At 37.3% G+C, this 21,924-nt stretch overlaps 1 protein-coding gene across 8 annotated transcripts in view; it reads left to right on the forward strand.

Moving 5' to 3' along the window:
• fsta (follistatin a) overlaps positions 1–21,924 on the forward strand; it is a 157,455-nt gene continuing 135,531 nt past the window's right edge. For 2 of the 8 annotated variants that reach the window (XM_079873193.1, XM_079873194.1), the window contains exon 1: positions 173–243. The gene's annotated coding sequence lies outside the window, so the exon portion shown is untranslated. Of the gene's footprint in view, positions 66–135; positions 244–21,924 lie in introns of those variants that run through there. The other 6 variants (XM_079873198.1, XM_079873199.1, XM_079873190.1 and 3 more) reach the window with 5 other exon arrangements.

Consider the following 21,924-nt stretch of genomic DNA (forward strand, 5'->3'; position numbering starts at 1 on the left):
AAAATGTGCGTGGTGGTTAAATTAATTAAGTTCGTATCTAGAACTACAGAAGGAAATCGCCCAACGTAAGAAACATAAAATCAATGTAACTTTACATTTTCCAAATACAAAGATTTAACGTCAATTTTATCAAAGCTAAACTACGAGGAACCCGCGTTTATACGTCACTGCGCAGCCGCCAATTTGCGTCGAGTGAAGAGCTTCTAGGAGCTGCTACTGCTAGACCTGTTGGTCAAAAGCCAGGTAAGAGAAAACCCCAAAAGTTATAATAAGATTTTGGATTTTGTTTTTTCCTGTTTGAGTTGTTAAAGCGAACTTATATATTCGATATTAATATTACCTATAGACTTTAGTCAGGGTAGCGCCATATTTCATTTCTGACAGGACTAGGCTTGGGCTGTGGGGGAGAGAAGTAACGGTAGGCCTATATGCATTGTTTTGGTAACTCTTCTGTTGTGTATGCATCGTGCGCTTTGTTTCCGTGAGAATGCTTTTTATCGGGGTAGGTGTTATCATGATATTGAATTGATAGAAAATTAATAATTAAATTTAATATAAAGTTTTAGGTCGATCAACCATTAGCCACCTGCTAATGCAACACGCCCACTTCTTCTGCGGCTTTGATAACGTTACTTGATTCCGAAAGTATTTTCTCCATAGGGATTTCAAAAAAATCTTAGTTATAAGCCATGAACCAAACCAATCAACTACGAGGGGAATCGGAACACTACAAACTTTGATTTGAAGAAAAGAATTTGAAAATCAGACAAAGGCACAAGACTGTCACTGAGTCCCAATTCGCCTACTTATACTACGACCTAAAAGTATGTACTTTTTTTGTGATGAAAAAGTACATACTTTTGAGTGTGTAGCAAAAAAGTATGCACGTTCTGGGACATACTTCGATGACATCATGCAACGTGAACTTGAGCGTGGTTGCCTAGTTACGCACACCGCGACTGTTAACAAAACATTTAACATTTTATTCATTCTTATATATCCAATATAATTTTACTTACTATTCCCATCTTTTTTTTCCACAATACATTTACAATGTGTTTACCAAATTGAGGAGTGAAGCAGGACGTCGTCGTAGATCAACCAAACGCAGGTCGTTTGTGAGGCGGCTGGTTCTGACGTTCATGTGCAAATGTGTGTAACAAAAGCTAGCGCTACTTATTTTCTGAGTTAAATTATTTAAAGTTTATAGTGTAAATATTGTTTAACGTATTTTATACTTAATCTTATACTTATGTATAATAGCCTACTTAAAAATACCCCGATGAAAATGAACCATGCTTTTACTATAGTAAAAGTGTAGTAACCATGTTTCTTTGGTTGGACTGATAAAGTTAACATATGTAACTTACAGCCACAGTATTACTACAAATAAGTCAGACAGAAACATCAAAAGAAATACATAAAAAAAGACACTTGCATGACACTGTACTAGAGCCTTTTTATTTATTGTTTTGTAGCCTGCAATGAGGCGCTCGGTATCTTCATCGGACCCTACAAGATAAACACGGTACTTTTTTGGCACAACATAAACCCATAAATATTACGAGACAATAAAATATAACTTTAATTAGGGTTAAACATTTGAATTCTTACACTTAAAAACTGAGGGCGCATCTCCGTTGCTGCATCCGACTGCCAGGTTTACATCACCATCATCACCGCAAAGCTCCTCCCTCCCGCACGCAATGGGCTGTGGGCAATATTAGCCGTTAGAGTGTGCATTGATCTGCACTTCGAATTCTAACCGGAAATAGTAGACCATCCGGGTATCTTTGGAATACTCATTTCAACATGCTACGATTTGGGACGTACTAATTCTAGTTTCGCATACTATTTAGGACGGATAGTATGCGAATTGGGACTCAGCATGTGTAGGCTTAAAGGAGAAGTTCACTTTTAAAATGAAAATTCTGTCATCATATACTCACCCTCATGTTGTTTCAAACCTGTATGAATTTCTTTCATCTGCTGAGCAGAAAAGAAGATATTTAGAAGATTATCAGTAACCAGACAGTTTTTGGGTCCCATTGACTTCCATAGTAGGAAAAAAATATACTATGGAAGTCAATGGGACCCAAAAACTGTCTGGTTACTGATAATCTTCTAAATATCTTCCTTTCTGTTCAGCAGAAGAAAGAAATTCATACAGGTTTGAAACAACATGAGGGTGAGTATATGATGACAGAATTTTCATTTTAAAAGTGAACTTCTCCTTTAAAGGCCAATTTATACTTATGCGTCGGACCTACGCAGGAGCCTATACGCCGTAGGCAACGTGTCGGTGTGTTCACACGGGGCGTCAGCAAGCGTTGACGGAAGGCGTGGCTGAAGTTTGGCACTGACGCCATGGTCATAGCAGCGTCACAGCCAATGAAATTAGACAGGAACTCAAATTTATCCTCAGTTTGCTGCTCTTGAACAGGATGAACGTGATTGGCTGCCGCCTGGCTATTTGCATAGAGCGATCCTGATTGGCTGACGCTTCCGTCTGCGGCGCTTCACTGGCGTTGCTCGCGGCAGAAGTTGAAAAATTCTCAACTTCTGCCGCGAGCAACGCCAGTGAAGCGCCGCCGACGGATCCACAATTCTTTTCGGCAACACTTGACGTCACCCATTCAAAGTCAATGGGAAGCGTTGACACTGACGCCCCGTGTGAACACACCGTGTTGGTTTTAATTTATACTTCTGCGTCGTTGTCCGCGTTGACGCGCACCTAGGGATGTGAAACCCCGAGGGAGGGGTTCTGGCAGACCAATCACAGCGCTTGCGTCCGCGTAGAATTGACGCGTTGTTACATTTTTGGAGAGGTGCAGGTCAGGGTACGCCGAAGGGTACGTGCGCTACACACAGCCTACGACGTAGCTACGGCGGCAGTTCGACACAGAAGTATAAATAGGCCTTTAAAGGTGCTCTAAGGCCGTGTGTCCACCAAAGCGTTTTTTTACGCGGCTGGCGTGTTTTTTCAATTGTTTTCAATGGGAGCGGCGCATTTTTAAAACGCCATTAGCGTAACGAGGCGCTGAGCGTTCGGTGTTTTTTACAGGTCGCCGAGAGTTGAAGAATGTTCAACTTTTGGTAAAACGCAGCGCTCATCACTGTCACTTTTTACCCAACCGTCCAATCACAGTGGAGGAGGGGCGGGAGTGGGACTAATACCACACCGACCAACCGCGTCTGCCACATTCTGCTTGTACAAGTACGTCAACAGATGACAACAAGAAGCATAATAACGGAACAAAATCATTTAAAACAAGAGCCAGAGAAAATACATTACATTGTATTGACATTTTAATATAGAATCAACACAGAAACAAAATATGTGTGAAATGAGATACTAGTAACACTTTCGCGGATATTCCGTATCATAACAAGCAAAGTGTCTCAACTGAAAAAAACGCAATGCTGGCAAAACGCTCTCAAGCGCCCACAGCTAGGCGTTTTCAGCAGAGCGCCTAGCGTTTTCAGCTGGCTAAAAACGCTTTGGTGGACACACGGCCTAAGCGATGTCACGCGTCTGTTAGGCCAAAACATTTTTTGTCACATACAGCAAACATCTCCTCACTATCCGCTAGCTACCTGTCCCCTGAACACACTGTAAAAAAAAAAACCGCGGTCTCTGTAGACAGGCCAGGCTCCACAAACAGCAAGAAAAACAAACTAGCCCAGCCTGGACCATGAAACATAACAAACCGTGTTCCAGCCAATAACCGACAAGAATGATTTGGGGGTGGATTTGGGGGTGGGGGTTAGTGCGCCTGCAAATGAAGGGGGGTGTGGGGAGTGGAGGAGAGAGAAGCATGAAGAGGGAAGTTAGCTAGAGGAGAGATGTCCTAGACAACGACTAACGTTAAAATGTTATATTCTTGAGAATTTTGATATGGCCGACACACGACCAAAGAGACGACGTTCCAATGAACAAATAACAAAGAATAGGGAAAAGAAGAAGGAACGCGTGAAGTCCCGAATTTACATCGGAAAAACGTTCAAAAGGTGGCGAGAACTCCGCCGGCAGAAGGGCTTCCAATCCGACATTCAGGTTGCTCTGTTTTTGCTGGACAGGTGGGTAAATCCAGTGTGTTTTTTTTTTTTTTAAATGGTTCATGACTGTTTCAGGAAGCACGGAAAGGAGGGGGAGGGGACGGGATGAGGAGGAGGGAGGGTCAAGCTAGCCTCCGTTTTGTTTGACAATACTTTGAACATCAACAAGAAGTGACTTCACCCAACATCGCTTAGAGCACCTTTAAGTGATAGAAATTACTACAATCCCATGAAGCATTGTGTGATGTAGTCTGTCCATTATTTAATCAAATCCACTTTAGATTGCAGATTGCAGTCGTAAGTTATTACACGCACTCAGTGGTTTCTGTGTTGTACCAAACTTTATTTATCTTAATCTGCTGTTGTGATGTGCAGCGGAGGTTAAAGCCAAATGGGAAAATCTACGAGATACATACACGAGGAACAAATGTATTCTTGAACAGCGCCACCTATCGTGCAGGCGTGAATTAGCTGAAGGCAATCAATCGTTTTGTTTTCAGTGTGAAAACGTTGCTAGATCTTTTATTTTAATTACAGTAAATGCATCATCGCAGTCTGTGAAAATGGTAAATTTTTGGTTAGGCTAGTAGTCCCAGTAGAGAGAGACTTAATGCGTTTATCTGATGATAGTAATGATATTACACACGCAATTTTGCAGCCAAGAAACTTGACTAAAGGTGAAGTGTGTAATTTCTCATCAACTAGTGTCTCTAGGGCTGCAACTAACGATTATTTTGGTAATCAATTAATCCAACAATTATTAGAACTAGGGATACTAGCAATTCATCGAGGATCGATTAAATGTCAATAATAGTTCAGTTGATAAAACTTATAGTCGATTAAGCAAGGTTATCATTATAGTGTGTAGTTTTGGGGTGTGGCACAGCTCATTAATTTGATTCAGATTTTAAAAGTGTATTAAAATAGAAAATACAAATTCCTTGAAAACATGGAAAGCAATAGAAATGTAGTAAATTTAGTAAAGTTTGAATCACCTGCGCATGTGAAATGCTATACTACAGAGCCCTGCATGTGACGAACTGAAAAATAGATATAAAACAATAAGTAGCTCATTAGTTATTAGTTATTAGCTCATTAGTTATACCCCCCGCAGCGTTGGTCTGGTTTCACACTGAACTTGATTCTACCGAACCCTGGTGCGTTTGCGTGCATCTTACGTCATCGCAAACGTGCACGGCGCATGATAGAAAACAGAACACAAGTCAATATATTGTGTTTTTTTATTCATTTGGTGCTATTATGCACAGCTGAGTGAACAACACAGGTTTGCTGTGTGTGTGTGAGACGCATAAGGTGGTTTTCTGCTGCTTGCAAACGGACTCTTTTGAGGAGACAGTGGATTTCCATTAATTTGTTGCCCTGATTCCACGCACTATGCCGGAATACACTGCAGGCTCACTCTCGCTCGTATCCAAGGTAAATCATCAACACTATATCCCTTACATGTGTTTTATTTAACTAAATACATCATAATCAGCTAAAACGCATGCACAGGTCACTTTACTTCCTGAACAAGTGCACACCCGAGTCCGTGATGCTTTCACATTCACGCGAACCGCGGCACGGTTCGGGAGCAACCGAACTCAGACCATCTCCTCCAGGAAGTCTCGGGTTCGGTACCCCAGTGTGCACCCGGGTCCGCATGACAGCGTTCACATTAGCGATTTTTCATGCGAACCGTGCCCCGTTCCAAACTAAACTGCCAGTGTGAAAGCGCCCTAAGTCTTTGATGTCCCCAGAGTGTGTATGTGAAGTTTTAGCTCAAAATACCCCACAGATATTTTTATATAGCATGTTAAAATTGTCACTTTTTGAGGGTGAGCAAAAACGCACCGTTTTTGTGTCTGTCCGTTTAAATGCAAATGAGCTTAGGGCGGAGCTTCAACAGCTTGTGTCCTTTTACCTCACACAGACACACACTGAAAATTTCAATCAATCAATCAATCAATCAATCAATCAATCAATCAATCAAAAATTTATTTCTACAGCACATTTAAAAACAACACGAGTTGACCAAAGTGCTTTACAGATTCCACATTTCAGTAGCATTAAAACAAACATCAATAGACAAATCATTCAGTACCACATATAACTAAGAACAGTTAAAAGCAACAGAAAATAAGTATGTCTTCAACATAGACTTAAAACCTTCAATGGAATCGCAGGACTTGATGTAAACAGGGAGACCATTCCAAAGCCTCGGTGCCGCCGCCGAGAAGGCTCGATCTCCCTTTGTTTTCAGGCGAGATTTCGGAACCTTTAACAATAAGCTTTGCGATGATCTTAATGGTCTGGTGGTGCAGTGATGCTGTAATAGCTCAGAGATATAAACAGGGGCTTGTCCGTGTAAACCTTTAAAAACCATTAAAAGGACCTTATATTGCACCCTAAACTCCACAGGGAGCCAGTGCAAAGAGACCTGTACTGGAGAGCTACTGGAATATTTTCTGGTTCCACTCAACAATCTGGCCACTGCATTCTGCACTAGCTGCAGACGTGCCATGGACTTTTTGGACACATCCACATACAAGGAATTGCAATAATTTCAATTGCAATAATTTCAAAATGTTATGTTCAAACTGGAGTCAGACAATGATGGAGAGTCTCAAGAAGAAGTGACAACATGTAGAATGCAAAAGGACATTTCTGAATGGTTAGTTGATGAATTTATGTTGCTGATGTGTGGAGTTAATTATCTTCTAGTAATTGATAAGCCTAGTCTGTCATGGTAATCTATAAATCACCTTCCCGGGGGTGGGGTTTATGTAAATGTTAGGGTTTGTGATGTCACTAACCCGTGAAGAATCTCATTGTAGTCCCTACCGGCTGTTTGTTGTAGTCCTTAAAAAGCGTTTTTTGTAAAAGAAAATATCTCCCTTTGCTTTGAACTTGGAGAGTTATAACTTTGCAGATGTTGTTTATGGTCGAACAGCAACATTACACACTTACTAAAGTTAGAAAAGTGAAATCATAATCAACCACCCCTTTAAAACTATTCTAACTATAAACAAAACGAAGAAATCACTTCAGCTTTTTGAAAATGTCTTTTCAATGAACTTCAAGCCAGCTGAATAGAGCAATCTTCTTCAGGTTTTCTGTCCTTCTCAGAAGTCATCAATAGGCCAGTTTAATGACTGGTACTGTGTTTTTTTTTAGGGCAGGGCACTGACATAAATTTCACAATTCAATTTCTATTCATAAGTTTGCAATATAGATCTGATATAGGCTATTTGATTCAATATCAATTAATATATCTGGTACTGTACATGTTAGGAAGAGGTGAGGAAGAGATGATCGGTTCATGTGCTGCTTTAACTGAGGCACTATAATAAATGTGGTTTTGGCGCTCTTTTACGTGGCGGGACAAATTTATTTCCACAATTTCGTAGTAAAATTACCACATTTAAAAGCTGAGACTATGTTGTTTCGTATCTAAAGTAACCTGCTATGTCTTGTCTGTCGGCGCATAGTCAGTGTCGTCTTTGCTTTGCAATGTATTCTTCATCTTCACTGCGTGAGAAAATGGACATGTGGCATGAAATAAGTGTCAATTGCATGAGTCTGAATGCGTGATAGTTGGCAACCCTGCATATGACAGTAATTTGTATTTTTTTGTAGTTATGTTAAACTTTCCCACACTCCATGTCTTCTTCTATCTGATTGCATCCAGGAGAGTTGCATTACAGTTTTGCACTACAATGCCCCACTGATCAAGCCACATTATTGCAGGCCCTTAAATACATATGTGATCAAAAGATTATTTTAAAGCAAAATGATTATAAAACATAATAAAGCAAACTTTTATTTTTTACATTGTCGATAATGTTGACTAATAGTTTCAGCCCTAAAGTGTCACTGAACAAAACTGCAAAAATAAGAATGATTTTAAACTCTTTTCCCAAACTCTTATTTGCATATGGCTTACTCATAGCTAATTAAATTATGCTGCTATTTTAAAATGGAAAAGTTATCACCTTTTACTTTGTGTGTATATTCTTATCCTTTCTTTAAATCTTAAATATAAACTCACTGTTTCACCTAAAGATTTTGTGTTTGACTCACTTTCTTTAAAAAGTCTGCAGACTTACGACTGCAGTTATCTTACTGGGTTAAATATTGATCTACAACATTTTAAAACGATAGCAATTAGATTTCAGATGAAATATTACATGGCAGTTCTCCATTTAAAGTTTTCCCACTTTTTGCATTAGGCTCAGTGTCAGACAGTGTTAAGTGTTATTCAGTCACTCACCTAGTTGCCTTTGCCCATTATTGAATAGCTTAAAATATTCTATGATCTATTCATTTGCATTTTCAAGTAGTTTACTCAAACTACATAAGCTGTACTCAGCAGATAAGTGTTCAGTTTTTTTTATACTGGGTATCACATACATTGTTGGATCAATTTAGATGAGCTTGATCCTTAACTAGGGATATGATAACCTCCCTTATTTTATCGCATTAATCGGCGTTTGATTAATTGTCGTTAATAATTTAATCGATAAATCTTAATTAAGCAAGGTCAGCATTAAGGTTTGAGGCTCATGCGCAAAACAGCAAGCTCACCATTGTTGCATATTCTAAATATATTAATGTCTTCAAGCCATGCAATTAAGGGTGCTCCGATCAGGATTTTTTTAGCCGATCGTCGATCACAGGAAGCAGTGTCTGCCGATACGATCATCGATACCGACCTATTTGAAGACTTCTTTTTATTATGTAGAATTATTTATAGGGATGCTCCAATCAGGCATTTCTGAAAATGGGAGGAATTCCCCCTTAGGTGACTTGTGGGGGGATTTTTTTTTATTTGAGGGGAGGTCATTTTTTAGACATTTTTCAAAAATTATATAATTATCTCACCTCAATGTTTGATCATGCAGTGCATTTTTTTGTTTTTACAATGGGGGAATTGTTGCACAATAGCTTATACACATCACAAGCCTGATTTCAAACTCTGAATTGAATTCACAAAATAGACAAGTAAACAGTCATCTGTTTCAGAACAGAAATCAAATGTAAAATAAACTGGATGGTCTTCCCTGAATAAATTAAATGCAGCTTAATCCTTACAATTAAGGTTATAACAATTAGTCATTCAAGAGTGTCATTAATGTTAATCAAACAACAAAAGACAATGAAAAGAATCAGAGACAGCAGCAGGATTATTAGGCTGCTGTCACTTTAAGAGCTGCATGGATCCAATATACTGTTAAGACAAAACCGACTGTTTACGTGCTTACTCGTCAATTTTTTTCATACATTTGTGTGCATTTGACCATTTAAGCCCAATTTGGTACTCGCAAGCTGTTTCTGAGGCGGCCTTATGTGTGTGCATGAGCGCACCGTCTCTCAGAAAGCGTGCGTGTGCTGTGTGGTTTAAACTGGCAAGACTTAAAAAGAAATGTAAATTATAAACTTTAGTGACGTTGTGACACTGCCTCGATTGTGCAAGTGACAATTCCTGTGTCAACTGTGCAAGCTCTTAGTGCAGATGCGATGTGGTGATGTGAAGCCATTTGTGCATTTTGAGAGGGAAAGACAGATAGTGTGCGGTGATTCACTCACGCTGTTTGCGAAATTACGTCTCGCAGAAAGTTTTCAAATTACTTTGTAAGCTATTTAATAAAGAATTATGAATTGTACCTCACCTTTAGCATTATAATTATTTTACCCGTGCCGGATAGAGATTGAGACGGCACTGCTGCATGTCATCAGCATGAGATCGGTTTTCTGAGATCGAGGCCGCCGATCAAACTTCCCAAAGCGATTATCGGCCGATAGCGTTCTGAAGCCGATCAATCGGAGCACCCCTACATGCAATGGATTAGGTAGGATAGCCGTTTATTTTTAAACATAATTAACCAAGGGTCCAAAAAACCCTCCAAACAAGTGATTTTACTGAACATGAGAAATACTTACTTGTGTAAATGCCACAATAAAAGTAGAAAATAGAAAAGTCAGCAAGTAATAAGATCCTGGTTGGTCAAATATTCTATGGCGCATGACCCACCTGTATATGAATTATGATATATGACCAAGCTGTAAATCAAAACCTGTCAATCTGAGCGATCTAACCAATCCAAGTGTGCTCCAGCTGTAAAACAGTGTCCGATTGGTCTCTGCACATAGTCCCTAATACGACTATATTCACCCACAACACCCGAGATCTAGTTTTTATTAGTTGAATTTTCAAATTACGTTGGAAAACCCTGCGTTATAATCGCAACGTGATCGGATCGCGGAAGTCCTATAGCTTTAGCCAAGCAGTATGTCGTGTCACTCCATGTCACAGCATGTCACATCATCCCTACCCACTATACCCATCCACCACACCCAAAATCCAGTTTTTATTGGTTGAACTTTCAAATAACGTTGGAAAACACTGCGTCATGATCGGATTAGTATAGCAGGTGTATGATATTACGATGTTATGATGAATTATATGCCTTTCTCTACTGACGTTCTGAGTTGTTCAAAGTGTTCCTGATGATTGTTAGAACGCAGCTGCCTGACTCTGAGATGCGAACGGGTCTGTGTAACATTAGCAACACATTATTAGCTGCTTGATAACATAGTCAAGCAAAAGGCTAATCATATTAATTACCGTTGTGTGTCTGTATTGTAAAGAGCGATACCACTGCACTGTGCAGCATTTACCTTTAGCGTTGGCCGAGTGAATCTGTGAGCTGGCGTGAGTGAGTGGAGGTGGGGCTAATTATTCATGGATCCACGCATATTAAATGAAGCAAGGTGTATTTGATGTAGTTGCATTTAAGGTATTTTAAGGCATGAATAAAAAATAAATGTAATTTTAAATGTAAATGTAATTTTGTTGATTAAAAATGAGTTTTAAGGAATATAATTATTGACTACAGGGGAACTTTATGTAATGTGGTAGACCCCCCCCCCCCCCCCCCCCCCGCGTCGGATTTAAGAGGTATATTTTAACGATTAATCATCCATATCCTGAACTTTGCTTGAGATAGATAAAATGAAGTCAATAAAATGGTGTGTCTCGTGTTGTTTGTGGAATTAAGTAGAGAAAGAAATTTGCAAGCGAAGGTTTCTTGACATGACGTGTGCTTTTACAATTAGACTCAGTTTTCATTGAAGACAGCCCTCCATCTTCTTTGAGATAATTGTGGTGTAGAAGACAGTAGTAGAGATGATATCACCTAAATAGGTTGGTAGATATTGGATATACCCTGTCAGAGATAATGAAATGTTGGAGAGTTTCTCATCACTCAAAGCTGAAGAGACAACCAGCTCTAAATAACAAGTTCCTTGTAGAAAATGCAGCAACTTATTCTTTGTTTGAACAAGGTAATGAGCATTGTCATTTTAAAGATACATGCTCCGTTTTGGTTGATGACAAGTGGTAAATCCTGATCAGACCCCATTGACATAAAAATTACACCTTGTGCTTACGTCAGTCACAGTCAACATGACATTCAACAAATCTTATCTTAGCATGACTATTTTAAAGCAAAAACATCTAAATGCCTCGAGTGTAACCAGGGAAACAGCTTTAACATTTGATGCAGATTTTCATTTAGGCTAAATGTCAAAAAGTAAACTGACTACCAAGACGCAGGGCTACAACAGACATTCTCAGCGCTCGGTCAAAATGGACAAAAAATTGCAGCTGTGTTAATAGAGATAAAGATTTGCCTGCTGAGACATAAATGCCGTCCTCTATTGGTCTGACATTAAGGAGCGCAGTGACTCAGGTTGAAGTAAAATAAGATACTTTGGCTCTCTCTGTCTCTGGTCATAAAATGTGCAGACCGTATTCAAAGATGCTAGTAGTAATTGTCACCACACAACTTCTGTTGCCACTGCAAAATATGTCTAAAACTAGAAACAAAGCATTGGATTTTCCAAGAAGTTTTATAGCCTGTACGATTATGATTGTAATTTACAAGCAACTTTGTCTGGGTCGTTTTTGCCTGCAAGTTTCCTCATAATGTGGTGTTCTTGTCGGGGCAAACTTGTTTGCATCTTGACTAGTAGACTGAAGTCCCTTAACTTCTTCAAAGTTTTAAAGGCCAAGCACTCAGAAGTAGACAGCCGGTGGTCTACTTATTGTGGAGAGGGGACTCTTGTACATATGTTAGGGTCTTGTCTTGAGCTGCTCTACTGAAGGAGCTGTGTTTAGAATATTGATAGGCACTACACTGAGAGATTGCAGGCCTCTTGTCAACAACTGACTGACATGAGCTGTTAACATGCTATTTTCAGCCCCTGGCTTTTCACTGTGGCATTCTTGTTAGAAGACCACCTAAAATCCTGTGTTTGTTCTCTTCTGTCTCCTCTTGAGGTAATCCTTTCTTTCTCTCTGTGTATTCCTCTATGGATGCATTGAGCTCAGCTTTCAGAAAATCCACACAGGCCCTTTCTATTGAATGCAGTGCATCTTGACTGTCTGTAACGATCGGTTAAAGACTTCATCAGTTTTACACTAATAAATACTGTGCATTGTATTAGTTGTTAGGTTACGGTAAGCTTTTCATTTCTTTTCTTTTTTTTACCATCCAGAAAGTCCACGAGACCTTTATTCATATATTATTCTCATTCACAGTATGGCAGACTTTAGTGCGCAGTGGCAGTTTTTTCCCCGTCATTTGTTTTCATGAAACTCTCAACAGTTTTATGCAGGAAGTGTGGGACACATTTGAATAGATGACAGAGCACAAAAGCCACACTGTCAGGGTATTGATTAAAATCAGAAGAAAAGAGTCTGGACCCAACACTCTCATAAAATTGTTGTTTCTTTACACACCTTTGTGTCTAGATAATGACAACATATTTTGTGTTACTTAAGACTTAACCAATGTTATTCCTCTTAACACAGAAACTGGTCATTTTTTTTCTTTCTTTTTTTTTTACATATTAATGTGTTATAGTTATTTGCCATATGTGTTATTTTTGATCCAATTGAACAAAACTTCTATGCAGTAAAAACAACAAACTCGCATGTAGTTTATATAGAATTTATTAATCCGGCTTCATTTACATAAAAAATAGTCAACAAACAAAATATAGTACTTTAAACATTAACAATTTTGCTTGTGTGAAAAGTTCTTGAAGAGTTAATAAAGTTAAGCATTAATCTTTTTTATTTACACATTTGTTCAAGTGCAGAGCATACAAGTGATGGTGAGGGTTGGTGAGATGAAGCCTCTTGCGTATCAGGGGCATCTTGCATTCAAAGCTGCAAGAGTGCAAATAAAGACACATTTGTTATTTATACACATGACTAATATAGCTGGCTAATGTTAGCTAGCCTTTTATATTCATTATAGCCACCATTCGTGAAGCAGTTTTCCGGCTACTGCATACATATGTATTAAATGCCCTTCAAATTATTACAACAGACATTTTGAAATCCTCTTATGCCAAATACAGACATTTTTCTTACCTCCACAAAGATAACCACCAATGATGAAAAGTTTCAGCGAGAGGAAGCTTGCTTGTGAGAAGAATAACGCCTCACAAGGCAGCGATGTGATTGGATGATTATAAACATATATTGTGTTGGACACACTGCTGCTTTTTTTTTTCAAAATGACCAAAACTTGTTAAAATAGTCTTAACAGAAAAAATGTGTTAAGAATTAACTCATCCTCTTTGAGAGTGAAGGGTGCACATGACCTATAAGTCTATAGAAAAAATGATACTTTCTCATTCCCATTGTCCCTGTATAAATATGCATAACGCATGCCAAACATGTATGCACATTTACAGTATGTATGATGTAAATATGTCATATATAATTGCTCTTTAAATAATGAAGTCACCTCCCCAGGTCTACTTAATTGAAATAGTTAAATGTAACATTTTAAACCCATAACTGTACAAATCTGAAGAAACATTTCTTAAAAGTTTATTTTTTATATACATATAATCTACATACATTTTAAAGCACATCCTGTCCTTAATTCATGTAATAATTTTGTATTTAATTTTAAATTTAATTGAATAGCTCCATATTATTTTAGGGTGAAGCACTGCACTAAATTATGGTTTGTAAAAACTCGACATAGGCAGCATTTCTAGAGAAAATTGTTATGACATCGTTTTTATAAAGTGCACCTGCAGTGATAAAAATCATGCACATACTCAATGTGTTCCCCATGTTTATTGCATCTCTCCTTGAACAAAATGCTTTGTTCCAGTCGCATTTACAGGTGTCCACTCTGCTTACCTCTGCTCGCCACAAAATTAGCCTACTTGTATTTTTAACATATAGGCATCAGCCACAACACTGCCCTTAGGTCTGAAATAATTCTTGTTATTGTAGCTGTCAATTACATTGTGTATTACCTGAAATTTGACTGCCTACTTTTTAATGGAAATAGATAGCTTTTATTGAAGCAACAATTTCCTGTATGAATAGAGAGCGAGTTCAACTAAGCACAAAAAGTTAATCTAATATATTCTGACAACACTTGAAACGTGTCTGTTGAAAATGGTATATGAAGTACTACCAGACTCAAGCACTGTTTTACAAATGGTTTTCTGTGCAACTTGTAGATTGTGATAGTAATGGGCGGATTTCCTGGATTGTATGTTAAGAAGGCTCACAAGTTTTTTTGTTTTTTTTTAAGATGCAAGATGAAATGGGCACACTAGACAAACTAGTGTTAAATCTACCCTAGATCAAGCCTGTAGAAACATTTAGAAATCTTAATTTTTAATTTTTGTTTTATTTTTTATTTTTGTATTTTTACACATATACCATGTCCGTTTTTGCTCAACTTTGCCACACTGACTGCACCTGAATTATATTGCTGTTTAGATGCCACGTTTCTTTTCAAACACTGTTCTCCTAAGATTTATCAACAAACTCGAATGCAGGAATTTCAGACGTAGACAAATTATTCACAGGCATAGAGTGTTTTCATATTGTAAAGAATTTCTAAAAGTAATTTGCTAATTATTGCTAACATTTTAAAATGATAATCAATATATTATTATGTCCAGGTGCAATGCAAATGCAATGAGAACTGGGATCTTCTTTTCAGACAGGTCACTTTGGGGTAAACTTAAAGAGGTCTTCTTTTACTTCAGCTTTGAATAATTTTCAACCCTGTGCGGCAAAGCGGGAAAAAAAAGAAAGGATTTTTATATGTGTTTTAAGATGTCACACTCTGATTTCATTGATGCAGTAAAGCCAGAGAAAGTGTGTCAAGACCGCAAGGAAGCAAGTGTAGCCGCAGTGCTTAATGATATCCAGTCGTTCTTCAACTCAAAGTGACAGATAAAAGAAAGAGATACTCACAGCCGTGATGAGACACATAAGCCGGGGCATGGGATCGACTTCTAGGCAGATGAAACCCTGTCACACATCTGCATACAATGGCAGGGAAGAGAATGCTATCTCATCTCATCTCATCGACAGCATCGTGTTTAATCAACAAACAATTAAAATTGAATGGGATTTATACCCCTCAGGCACCAAGTGTAGTCACTACCGTAAAGCACATGTACTTGGCACAAGTTGCAGGTCAATTACTTTATGACATGGTTAGGTGTACTGTTGTAAATGTCTATTTTATGAAGAACTTTTTTTTGTTTTTTGTGCAATATTCTTGCATAGGAGATCAGCCTATATGGAGCAAGGTTATCTATCTTTGTGATGTGACTGGTCCTTAGTCATACCTTATGGAAACGCATAGCATTGCATAAGCACAGTGTTGGCATATTTCTTCTTTGGTTTGAGGGATGTAACTCAATACATTAGTAATTTATACAATAAAATGTGATGATTTTTAGATGAGTGAATTCTAAAGGCCAGTCTTTTCTTAGAGCTTTCTGTAATAGCAAAATCTGGTCTATTATTGCCTGGTATGACTGTAGTTAAAAGTACCATATAAACACTATTAAAATGTCTTAGTTATATATTTTGTGCAGTGTTTGTAGAGGTAAGCTTATGTTGTTCCACACACATTTAGATAGTAAAGGACAGCAGCTTGTGTCATGTCATTGCGCTTGCACAGCCAATTAGGTTTTCAATTCTATCAAGTGTTTACTTGTCCTCTCGATCGTATTAGAAAATGTTTAAACCACCCCTTACTATCCGAATGAAATTTTTATCGGATTTGGCCAATTCATTCCGATTGACGTTCATGGTTGCATGTGACTTTTTTATTCCGACTGTGCTAGTCTATTTGGGTCCATGTAAACGCAACTAGTGACTTTTTAAATATAAAATAGTTTCAAGCACTTTGTCTTATGACAGACAGTAATTATTTTTTATTTCATGAAAAAAAAAAAGATATGTTAATATTACAAACTATTTCTTTGCATTTATTTTTGTCAGTACTGGGCTCGCAGTTTACATGGGTAGTTTACTTTGTACTCCGTATGTGGATGACCATGTTCGTTCGCCACCACACATGACCATTTTTGACCCAGGAAAAATCTTGTATTATAAGACATTGTCATCAGTTGATGCCCACGAAACAATTTACATTCTATTACAGTTATTAGTATTTGATGTATTAAAATGTACTGAGATTAATTGATTTCACCACTATAAGATGATAAAATGAAAAAATAATTGAGCAAAAATGTACAAAAAAGTATGGAAAATCTTTGAATTCAGTTCATTTACACAATTTATTCACCTTATTATATATTCGGTATCAATTTGAGTTATGCAGAAGAAACCAAGTTTATCAAGAACTATTATCATACATGTTTGGAACTACATTTTCTTTTTTCTCTTCAATTCTATATCTATTTAAAAAAAAAAAATACATACACTTAGACTAAACTAGGAAGGGTCACAGCACTTGCATATTGTCCTATTGTAAATTGAATTGCTTATATTGCTCTGCTAATTTATAAGTCGCTTTGGATAAAAGCGTCTGCTATATGATTAAATGTAAATGTAAATGAGGGTTAGTAAATGATGACAGAATTTTTCATTTTTTGGTGGAGTATCCCTTTAAAGGACTAGCCTATGCTGTTTGTAAACCAGTATTCTATGAACCATTAGTGCAACAGAACCAAGTTAGGCATACAGCCTCAAGTGGATATTGCACGCGTTTCTTAAAGCTATTACAAAACTGTTTGTGACCTTAGTTTGCAAATACATTATTGCCTCCAATCCTAACTCAGCTATACATAATGAAGACTGACCTTATCAGTTACAGAAATATATCTCTTAAATTATGAGTCATCCGGTAGTAGATTTCAGGTCATAAGGAAATCTAGGCCAGTTTTTTTTTACTCTGGTTAATCACAGCGAAGAACAGCACCCGCAGCCAACGGATCAAACAGATGAATGTGTGAAACATGATTAATGTTCACGTAAACCGCTTACTGAAATGAAAAAAGGCGAAATCTAGATTAATCACCGGCTCACTCTGCACTTTGAATTTCTGATGGTTTATTGTAATTTCCCTAATCTCTGTCATCACAAACATCAAATAAACAATATAGTATTTTTTTGTATATATAAACGTTTATGAATTGAATTGCAGATATCAGAAAATGTTACATTGGCTAGTTGACCTTAACTGCAATTAAAATAATCCTTGACCTTGAGTAATATGAACTATTTCCAGACTCTGTATATTCTGTTACAGTGTAGCTTATCGGTTTAGGAAATTCATACGGATATCTTAAAGCAACTTCACAAGAGGTGCGTAGACATACAGTAAATTAGTATGTAATGGTGTACAGTACACAGAATGGGGCAAATATTTCTAAAGAAAAAAGAGACGTGTCCAGCAGTTTACCCTGCTTAAACTTCATCATAAAAAATGGAGAGGATAGGGGTATAAGATGTGTAACCAGTTTGTAAGAGAAACCTCTGTGTGTCTCCTCAAGCAATTAATGGCAGCACTGTGAGGTGAAATGAAATTTCAATACCAGTCTCCTCTGCAACCCAAAACCTATACTGATGTGCTTCAGAAGCTGACTTTACTGTATAGTACTGTATGTGGGCCAGGCTGTACTAATTTTTTAGCTGCTCTTTATTCAAAATAGGCTTCTGGTGTGGGATTTTTTGTTTCGCATTGTAGTATCAGCCTCAGATGAGCTGGCCTTTTGTTGAATATCTGTTCTTATGGGCGCATCTCTCTGTTCACCTCCAACATATCAAGTTTAAAGCAATGTACAGGATGGGGTTGGGTGGAGCACAAAGGTGAGGGAAAGAAGAGCTTGAGTGATGAATTCATAGTGTGATGATCGTCATACTGCTTTAATACTACAAGCATATTAGCTTACAAGGCTTAGACTTGTAGTGTATTAAAACATTTCCATTTATCTCACAATTCGGGCAGGTGCATGTCTTCGGATACCCCTCAACTAACATGGGAAAGCTTCTGCGGTGAAATAAAAGAAAGTGTTGATTTCTGTTGACTATAATATGCTTTGTGGTCCTTCATAATTGTGAAACGAGACAATAGTGACGTTTTAATATGATACAATACATTTTTAAAATAAATTTAAATTCAATAAATTTGAATAGGCTACACCTTAATTACTTGTGGTAATATGTCTGTATCAAATATAAAATAAACCTAATTTTAATATAAATTAATAATTAAAAAAATATTATACATTAATTCAAGGTAGTTCATTTTAAACTTGTGGTAATATGTCTGTATCAAATATAAAATTAACATAGTTTTCTATATAAATTAATAATAATAAAAAAAAAGGCTAAAAGTACATTCCTTCAGTGACAGTTTTACAATAGTAAACTTTATTAATAGCCTAATTATTTTTTGGTACACTCCAAAAAGTACCTAATTTAAACCTGCGGTAATATGAACCAAAGTTTAATGAGTCTAATTAGTTTAACAATATGAAAATATACCTCCATACTTATTAATAAGGTAATATTACAGTAAAAAAACAAAACAAAAAAACTGCACAATAGGTTCCCTCAAGGACAATTTGACAATTGTAGTGCTAATTATGAGCATGGATACACAATACTGGGCTAGTCATAGAGTGAATGGCATTACATTGTTGCGCAAATTACTGTTTGTGATAAATAGCCAATAATTTGATGAGCTTCTTTTTGTGCCCGTCTGTAAAACCTGGCTCATAAAGTCATGACAATGGTGAATGTAATGGGATACAGAGAATTCCTTTGAACTCATAATGCAGTCTTGACATGGAGCGTGTTTGTTAAATGTTGTTAAATGCACTACGAGTTCCCATTCATCATTCCATTGTACTGTACACCAGTACTTTTGCACAGACAGACTGCACAGAAAGCTATTATGAGAAACTATGTATCTGTTTGTCAACAGGAGGAGGGGACTTTGTGTGGAAGAGCAGGTAAAACTCTTATCACAATGTCATATTTCTCTTGTCTTCCTCTATTTTCCGTTTATTTTTTCTGCCTTTGGTTCACTTAGTAACATCAGTTTGTCAGCTAGTGCCCCTGGCTGGTGTCAGTGACCCCCCCCCCCCCCCCTCCCCTCTCCTGATAGTCAGACACTCTTTTCATGGTCAGGTGGCTGAGGGAGAAACCGTATATCAGCCTCGTAACCCACAGGAGGTTTGAATTGGGGACGAGACAGTTGTGAAACAACACAACTCATGGAACATCCTGTATTCTGATACACTGTGGAAAGTAGGAGAATAGCCCCGATGTGAGAATGAAAAATGTTCGCCTCCAGTGACCTTCACCTTTCTTAATCAGGGACCCGAATGTTGTCTGAGCGGTATCACCTTTGCTGTTTTCCCATAGTGGTCAGTTGACCTATGGCCATCTGGTTAATGTCTGCTTCTGCTGATCATCTGCCACTCACTGGTTATCACTCCACCTCTATCTCCAACCAGGTGATAAAACTGACTACTGTCCAGTCTGGGAATGAAGGACAGTAGTAGAAAATAGAGCATCTGTAGTGCCATAAAGATGCTGGTTACTGTAGACGGTGGAATCGAGAGAGAAGGTTCCAGGACAGTAAACTGAATGTCAATATCATATAACTGCTGGTGGCTGAGTAAATTATGTTTGTAAATTTCTCATTAGGATTTTAATAGATATTTTGCTCATGAACAACAAATAAGGCCATTGTCTTTACTAAGCTGGGAAATGAAAAAAAGAAAATAAATATTTTGTAAATACAAATATATACAGGGCTGTATATCTAGAGGTAGTTGCTGAATAGTTGAATATTTCTTTTAAGGTGTTTATTTTGTATTTAGGTAGCCTATGGGTCATTCTTTCTTGTTATGCGTTTTATTGTATGTTGGATACAATATTAAACTCACAATATTTGAATTTGTAAAATATATTAGTTTACTTTTAATCACAATTATATGTTACATTTTAAACTATTTTACTATTTGGATTTGACCGGATGTTGCCATTTTTGTCATGATCCTAAAAATGTATAAGACTTTTTTCTCTTTTATCCTTTCTATAGCTACAATGTAAGCAAAACATATTTTCTTTGGAATTTAGTTTTTACTTTGTAATCATTTTTATAGGGTTTTCATTTTGTCTTGGTTTCACTCTTCATCTTCAAAAGAAACAAAAGCCAGTGCAAGAATGACATCATCCTCTAGGAAGTGATGTAATTTTTGGTGGGAAAACAACAGCACAAACATGAGCAAGTCTTTAATAAATTCTGTGATATTAGTTGGCTTGTCTCTAAAACATTCCACCCTGTTAGATTCTTAAAAGATGGTTAAAAACATTGAAATGAGCATGTTCATAACCCATTCAGTGAGCAATTGGATGTAGCTTTTATTTCCATTTTCTTTCCACTGTGAATAATCAAAGTATAATTAATAAGTTAGAGTGCTTGAGCTTGTCCAGAGCATTTTATAGAAAGATATCCTTAAATTACAAGACCGGCATTTTTTTTTTTTTTTTTTTTTTATTAATCCCGCTTGTACATCAGCCATTTTCAGTCAGGTGTCCCGTATGTGGTCAATTAGCCACAAGTAACAACCTTTACTTCCAAATCAAAGTGATTTGGGTGTAAATGTTTCAGACTGAAGCAGATAATCAAGGTATTTCATTGTGCAACGGTTTCTGTCTGCTTGTTTTTGTATTGTAAACATTCATTAAGCCTGCTTCAACATTAATCTATTACAACTTATGAAAATATTTACTTAGTAAATGTTCGCTTCAAACTGAAGATTGCATTGGTTAGAAGTGTTACAAAACCAGTGCCTCTTCCTCCAAATCCAATAACATCAGAAGGCATGTACAATACATTCACAGGTGGATCTATATTTTCAAATTCTGGATTTCAACTATTATCATCTGTGAATCAGTGTCTTATCTCAAAGCTTTGTGCACATCTGTCCTTAATAACCATCATGAACAATCCACATTATACTTATTTATAAATTTATACATAATACATTTTTAAAGTATTTTAAAAATGGAAACTGCCTGTGTCTCACATATTGTTCTGCTAAAATGAAGTAAAATGATGGAAGAAGCATGTCATGATGCCCTGAGACATCTATGTCTTATTAGTAAGTGACTCTTACCCCAGCTTGATAGAATTAGACACAATCTGCAACATAACACATTCTAGTGGAGAAATGAGCTAATGTTGACAATCTAATTTTTTATCTCTCTCGCTCAAGTTTCCAAGATGTCATAATCAAACTGGCATCTTCTACTGGAAAAATCACGTCAAGAAATCTGCCTAATGCGAAATCGTCTGCGACTTGCCCAACGCACCTGTCACATCAACCTACGGCAAAGTCAAGCGCACCACTCGAGCCAGAGAAGTAAATCAGCTTGGCTTACCTTTAACAACAAACACATGTACGGTTTTGTCAATGGAGCAGCTCAAGAAACACAAGTCTTTGCCTGCGAGGTGCTAAAAGTGAACCTTAGAA

The sequence above is a fragment of the Squalius cephalus genome (genome assembly GCF_949319135.1).
Source record: "Squalius cephalus genome assembly, chromosome: 5".
Classification (NCBI taxonomy): Eukaryota; Metazoa; Chordata; class Actinopteri; order Cypriniformes; family Leuciscidae; genus Squalius; species Squalius cephalus.